Source organism: Microtus ochrogaster, chromosome 19, assembly GCF_000317375.1.
Source record: "Microtus ochrogaster isolate Prairie Vole_2 chromosome 19, MicOch1.0, whole genome shotgun sequence".
NCBI lineage: Eukaryota > Metazoa > Chordata > Mammalia > Rodentia > Cricetidae > Microtus > Microtus ochrogaster.
The window spans coordinates 1,540,896-1,548,519 of NC_022021.1; the positions used below are offsets into that span (position 1 = coordinate 1,540,896).

The 7,624-nt window shown below is 38.9% G+C and overlaps 1 protein-coding gene across 1 annotated transcript in view; it reads left to right on the forward strand.

Moving 5' to 3' along the window:
- Fcho2 (FCH domain only 2) overlaps positions 1 to 7,624 on the forward strand; it is a 109,765-nt gene that overhangs the window by 498 nt on the left and 101,643 nt on the right. The window lies entirely within an intron of this gene.

The following is a 7,624-nucleotide window of genomic DNA, read 5'->3' on the forward strand; positions in this document are numbered from 1 at the left end:
CTGCTTCCCGCGGCGCAGGCCCCGGACCCCGCGCAGAGTCGGTGCGCGGCCGGGCGGGCTGGGCACTTCCTCCCGGGCGCGCGACTGGGCTCGTGGGGCTGCGCCCAGGACTTTGCCTCCAGGCCTGCTCACAAAGCCCGTGCAAGTCGCCTCGCTCGGACCTTCCTCATTCTCCCCACACCCCTCTCGCCTGCCCCGCGGTGTGCTTGCGTGCAGTCGCAGCGTGCCGGTAATGGCAAGGACGCTTGACCTCCCCCCCTCCCCCGGTACCGGAAAAGTAACGCGTTTCTTCAGGTAGCTTGGCCGAACTTGGCTTTTAATGGCCCGACACTTGCAAATCCCGCGGTTTCATTTTGCAAAAGTAAGGTGTAGAAGTGTCGAAAGGCGTCAGCTTCCAGTCACGCCAGCCACTGCTGCCTCAGAGCCTTAATTCTGTCTCAAGCACGGGCTTGCTCCAAATACAATCACTTCACAGTGACTTGTTTCGAAGGTTACTTGTTTCCCACAAACATCTGGACGCCCGCCGTGGTGTTTTTAAAAGAGCGGTTTTTTTTAACCGAGGTTCCCTTTCCATATATACAGTGCATGCATGTACAGCGCATACTGTGAAGAGTTCCTCATTGTTTTGTGCAGACATCACCACAGTCGGTTTTAGAACAATTTCATAACCTCAGGAAGAATCCTGTGCGGGTCAGCAGTCACTCCCAGTTTGCCCCTTGCCTCAGCCCCTGGGCAACTGATCTCTCTGCTTCTACAGATCTGGCTTTTCCGGACCCAGCATATAAATGGAACTCTTATGACAGGCTATTTCACTTACCATAATATTTTCCAAGGTAATTCACGAGATAGCAGTGTTAATACTTAATTCCTTTTTATGGTCAAATAATATTCCAGTTCACGTTTTACTTACCCATTCATTGGTGACGCGTGTTTGGTGCCCATCCTAACTATCCTTTGTTTATCATGAGTAATACTGCTAGGGACACTTTTATACACGATAGTCAGAGCATGTGTTTTCTTTTGGGAATGGAATTTATAGGGCCACACGGTTAACTATATTTGCATTTGATTAGCCAAAGGGCCAAGAAGCAGGAACTAACTAACTGTATTACTAGTTAGGTCAACTGCTAGCCTGTTCCTCAGAGAGGTAACAGCATTGTGTAAATGCTCTACAGTGTCTCTGGATATGCTCACCAACACTTGGTATCTCTTGTGGTATAGTATTATGATGGTGGACATGGAGTAGCATTTTGTGGTTTTGATTTGCATTTTTCTGTGGCTAATGATGTTGAACTTTTTTCTTGTTCCTATTGCCCATTTAAAGTATTTTCCTTTGGGTAACTGTAGACCTATTGCCAGTTTTAAAATTGAATTATCTTTATTGACTTTTTGCTCTTATTGAATTCTTTTTTATATTCTGGATTACCCCCACCCCCTCTTGGGCTCACTTTTTAAAGACAGTTTCCTGGTTTTCTGATCCTCCTGTCTCTGCCTATCAAACACTGGAAATATAGGTGTGTGTCATTTCTATCAGTCCTGGGTACACATTTCTTTTTTGTTTTTGTTTTTTGAGACACACATAGCTCTGGATGTCCTAGAACTCACTCTATAGAGCAGGTTGGTCTTGGTTCAGATTGCCTGCCTCTGCTTCCCAGGCGCTGAGATTAAAGGCATTCACTACCATTTCTGGCCCATTTCTTCTTCCTTCCTCCCTCCCTCTCTCCCTTTCTTTCTTAAGGATGCTTTATTTAATAAAAGCAAGAGGTAAAGTAAAACAGACATCAAGAAAAAAAGACAAGAAAATTTATGTTTAACAACTTAAAATAACCTACTTGCAGTTGCCTTTAACGGAACTCTTGGCTGTGAAGAATACAGCTCATGTACAGGTATATATAAATAAGTACATTTTTCAAGTATTCACTAAATACTGCCTTATGTGCTCATATACATTAAATTTGAAAAAGATTAGGTGATCCCAGGTACTTCATTTTTGTTTGTTTTTTGGAGAAGTTGTCTAAAGAGAAGAATATGTGGTTCGTGAGTCATGTAATGAACCCGTCCTAGACTCTGGACACCCAGGCTCCTCCACTCCTCTTTAGACCTCAGATGAGTTTTTGATACTTTCTTGGAGAATTCTATGAGTCGCATGGTAGCTTGTCAAAGTACTTGCCCAAGTAGTAGGTCTGCTTGTAGGCCATCCTGCCATTGAGCTCCCTGGCCACCTAAGGCTGTTGCAACAATGCACAAGTAGACTCACGGATACATGGTGTGGAAATAGCTTTTCCATTCTAAAGACTGTCTTTTTATTTTATCAACAGCATCTTTTGTAGTCCAGTTTCTCACTTTGATGAAATCTTTGTGTCCATTTCCCCACTTCTATGCCCCTCCTAAGAGTGTGTAATCTAACTTACTCCTATAAGATCATGGCTTAAGCTCTTTAGTTCCTTCTGTGAGCTATTTGAACTTAATCCTGGATGTTCAAAGAAAGGGTGTAGCTTCTTTCCTTGCAAGTATATGTTTATTTTGTTCTAGCATTTTTTTAAAAGAGTCTTCTTCCCTCCTCGTGCTTTAGTGACACCTTTTTCTGATATCACTTGACCATGAGTGTATGAGTTTATTCTTGGATTCTCAGTTTTATTCTATTGTCTACTTTATACCAGCTGCTACTATACTGTTTCATACAGCTTTGTATAATGAGTCAGGAAGCAGGAATTAAGCGAATCATACAAGTTTTTTTTTTTTTAAATTTTGATCATTCTGGGGTCTTTTCCATTTCTGTATGAATTTACTGCATACACTTTAGACTTAAGTGGAAACTCACTAGAGGAGCAATAATATTTTGAATGTCTGAAATCTATGTTTCAGTCTTTGCCTTCATTTCCACTATTAAGGAACAGATAGTAAAATAGATTAAAAATAGATTGAATTTATTTCCCGGCATGGAATTGGGGCTGAAAGTTCTAAATTAGAGCATGAAAGGCTCCCAGAGGAGGCAAAAGGACGTAGGAGAGCCTAGGAATTAACTAAGCAGCCAGCTTATAAGTGTTTCAGTGTTCTATGTTAAACATCTTGCAATTTTACATAGTTCAGGGCTTTTTGTGAAGTAATTCCTTAAAGTAGAGAATTTAATATTTATTCCCTCCAGTGTTCAGAGTGGTAAGAAAATAAAACTTGTTAAAGTTCAAAACATTGTATGTGGTAAACACACACACACACACACACACACACACACGAGTCAGTGAGGTAATGGAAAACTGAAGTTTAAGTTTCTAAGCAAACAGCCTATGAATGGTTTCTCCCTACCTCTGTAAAGACAGACCTTCTTATTGTGGCGTTCTGCTAGAGGAAAGCTTGAGTCATTGAGACACCTTTCAGGTTCTTTTGAAAGCAGCACATCTTCCTCTCCTTTTCTTTATAATTTTTCCTAACTGAAACTGCTTAATTAAAAATTCCTTAATACTGTACTTTAAAGAAAAAACATGCTCAAGACTTCCCACATAACAGATGTTTTGTTGCTGATAAGTCTGTTGCCATAAAGCGTAATGCTATTGATGATCAAGATGAAAATATTTTTCCTGTTAAAAATAATCCACACCATTACTCTTAATATGTAAAAACAAATGTTAGCTTTCTGACAGGTTACATAACTTTAAAAGGGTTCTGTTCAGTATTTTATTGTCTCTTAGGCTGCATATTGCTCAGAGGAAGAGTTAAGTACTAGTTTATGATATTGAGATTATCTGTAAAAACACTGCACTGTAATAATTAAAATGGCTGTTTTTGTATAAACCTAGATTATTCATCAGTAAAAACATTAAAGAAATAACTCCACAGATAATAATTACTTACAGGGGAAATAAGCATGACAGACTTGTGCTTAGTACTTTACAAATGTCATTTTACACAGTAAACATAATCTGTATAACATGCCATGTATTCCTTAGTGTATGTCACTTTACAGTAAATGGTGCTTTGAGTTAGGAAACTTTCTGCAGAGGGTATCTCAGTCAGTAGAACAATGAACAGATAAGTGATGGTAGGTGTTTTGATCCCGAAGCTGTTCCTTTTAATCTTACTGTTTAACCTGGAAAGTCTCATCTCATTTACTGCTTCATGGGCACCATTATACTTTAGTTTATGTTGGAGCACTTGGTTATCCAATCCCATCTATAGTTAATATGGATAAATATGGGAGGATTAAAATGCTTCTAGAAAATCTGTATTAGTCTATCAATAGGACTTTGGAGTGTAAACCATTATTATCTTTTTGTCAAATTTAAATCTAATATCTTAGATGAGTGATTAATACATTTTGGGTTTTTTAAAATTCAGATTAAAATTTAAAAAATATGTATCTTTAGAAAAGTATTTGATATGACTGTGGAAACCCAAACTAGAGGCTTGTCTTTTCATTACTTCAAAGTTATAAATATTGTAATTTGGTATTCTTGCTTAGAATATGATCCCATCAGATGATATACTAGAGTTAAATATTTGTATACATATGTGGATGTGAATATAGAAATATGTAGGTTTTTTTCTTTTTTAAAAACTCTGGGGGCCTACCACCCAGCTTCCAAATAAATATATGGAGATTTATTCTTACTTATGGGTGTCTGGTATTAGCTTGGCTTGTTTATAGCCAGCTTTTAAACTTAAATTATCCTGATTCTTTTTAACTATGTTTGCCTCAGGCCTTTTTACCTTTCTCTATTTTATATATCTTTCTTTACTTCTTGCCCTGTGGCTGGATGTGTAACTGGGTGGCTGCGCCTGGCATCCTCCTCTCCTTCTTTACTCCCTCCTTGCTCTCTCATTGAGATTTCTTCTATTTATTTTCTCTGCCCACCAGCCCCATCTGTTTCCCTCTTCTGCTATTGGCTGTTCAGCTCTTTATTAGACCAATCAGATGTTTCAGGCAGGCAAAGTGACACAGCTTTATAAAGTTAAACAAATGCAACATGAAAGAATTCACATATCTTTGCATCATTAAACAGATATTCCACAGCATAAATGACTGTAACAAATCTTAAGCTAATATTCCGTAACAGAAATATTTACTATGTACTAACAGACTTTCAAATTGTTTTATGTCTGTTGATACTCAAAAGGTACAAAAGACTAAAATATAAAATCTCCTTTCTCCAACTGTTATAATCTCTCTAAACATTGTCCCTTATTTTTAGCATTCCAAAGAAACTGTATATATGCAAGCATATGTATATACAAAGTGAAATGTTTTGGTGTATGACTGTTAACTAGTTAGTTACTTTCATGCAACAAACAGAATATCTAGCTACAGGTTCAATTAACTTAGTTCAATTAGGCTTGATTATTGGCATTCCAAAATTATAGTATGTTTTAAAAAGACTTTTATGTGTTATGCATTGTCTGTTCACCATGTGTATGCAGTGCCCATAGAGGTCAGAATGTGTCAGGTAACCACCATATGGGTATTGGAATTCGAACCCAGGTCCTCTGTAAGAACAGCCAGTGCTCTTAACTGCTGAGCCATCTTTTGAGACCCATATTTAGTTTGTTTTTGAGATAGGATTTCACTTTTTTGCCCAGGCTCACCTTAAAATAAGACAAAACAAACAGAAGAAAACAAACCTGACTCTCTGTAGCCCAGGCTGTATTGTAGCAGGCTGTACACAAACTCATGATCCTTTTGCCTCAACCTCTGAATGATGGGATTACAGGTGTGTGATACCATGACATTTTAAAGTTATTTTAGGACCGGGCAGTGGTGGTGCATGCCTTTAATCCCAGCACTCGGGAGGCAGAGGCAGGCGGATCTCTGTGAGTTCGAGAGCTAGTGCCAGGACAGGCTCCAAAGTACAGAGAAACCCTGTCTTGAAAAACTAAAAAATAAAAAAATAAAAAAAATAAAAAAAAAATAAAGTTATTTTAGGCTGCATTGAATTTTGTTGTGAGGTACTTAGAATTTTGAAAAGGGCATTTTATTTTGTATTTTTACTTAATCTCAGGGGAAATTGGAAGTGAAAAGTTGATGGTGATTTAGTCTGCTTATTTCTAATTCAGAGGAGGAATTTTAGAACACTAACATGAAAGGATATAATTTTAATATGTTAGTTAATTTCTTTTTAGGTTTTTCAAGACAGGGTTTCTCTGTGTAGCTTTAGAGCCTGTCTTGGAACTCACTCTGTAGATCAGGCTGTCTCTGCTGTCTCTGCCTCCTGAGTACTGGGATTAAAGGCCTGTGCCACCACTGCCTATCTGTGACTTAATTTCTAGTCTATAGTCTCACTGTGTAACCCTAGTTGGTCTGGAACTCACAGATCCATTTGACTTTGCTTTTGGAGTGTGAGATTAAAGGCCTGTGCCACTGTGCTCAGTCTAAACTTTTTAATTAGAAATTTCAAAGTTACTTTGCTTGTTAACACCATATTAGACTAAAAGATGCCTGAACATTTTCGGTGACTTGACTTTATAGTATATCTTTTAGCTCCATTTCAGCTTAATTGATAATGTCAATCCAAAACTATGCATAATCAAGTCTTATTTTCACTAAACTGAAGACCGAATAATACATGTCAAATTATTTTCTGCAGTCTTGGGAAATGTGTTTTCCTTTTAAGGGCTCGTATGATTCTAAGAATATCTTTTTAGGGTTTATCAAATGCTAGGCAGGCACTCTGCCAGTGAGCCACACCTCCAACTTGGTTTAAATACCTGCCTTGGTGGGTTTTTTTTTTTAAATTGTGTGTGTGTGTGTGTGTGTGTGTGTGTGTGTGTGTGTGTGTGTGTGTGTGTGTGTTTTGAGACAGGGTCTTTGCTTTGTAGCTCTTTTGCTGTCCTGGAACTCATACAGATCCCCCTGCCTCTGCCTCCCAGAACTGGTTTTAAAGGCATTGCTCTCCCAGCCCTTAGATTGGGCTTTAATAAATGTGGTTTCTCCCAGGACATGAACAGTGAACAGTGAGTGAATGAGAAGAGTTCTACCTTGAGGACTTTGGAGAGAAAATACATTTAAAAGATTTACTTCGTTCTTTAAAAACAATTTTGCCTGTATGTCTACTTTTTGAGATAAGGTCTCCTGTTGCCCAGGCTGGCCTCAAACTCAGGATGACCTAGAACTTCTGATTTCCCTGCTGCCACCTCTCAGTGCTAGGATTAATAGGCATTTGACATAATGCCCAGTTTATGTGATGTTGGGGATTGAACCTAAGGCTGGTGCATGTTAGACAAGCATCTTACCAGCTGAACTACATCTACTCCTCCCTAAGGTGCTATTTATTGTTACGTAAAGTGGCAGTTCTTGAAGAACTCTTGAGTCAGAAGGCCTGCAATTGAATGACCAGTTCCATACAACCCTTCCAAATAGATAATAAAAATGTGAGTAAATAAAGTGCAGTTCAAGCTGGGCGGTGGTGGCACAGGCCTTTAATCCCAGCACTCAGGAGGCAGAGGCAGGCGGATCTCTGTGAGTTCGAGGCCAGCCTGTTCTACAAGAGCTAGTCCCAGGACAGGCACCAAAGCTATAGAGAAATCCTATCTCGAAAAACCAAAAAAAAAAAAAAAAAAACCCCACTGAGAGTCTAATAAGAAATGGCAAAATGACAAAGTGTGTGTGTGGGGGGCAGAATTGCCATCTCTGTGA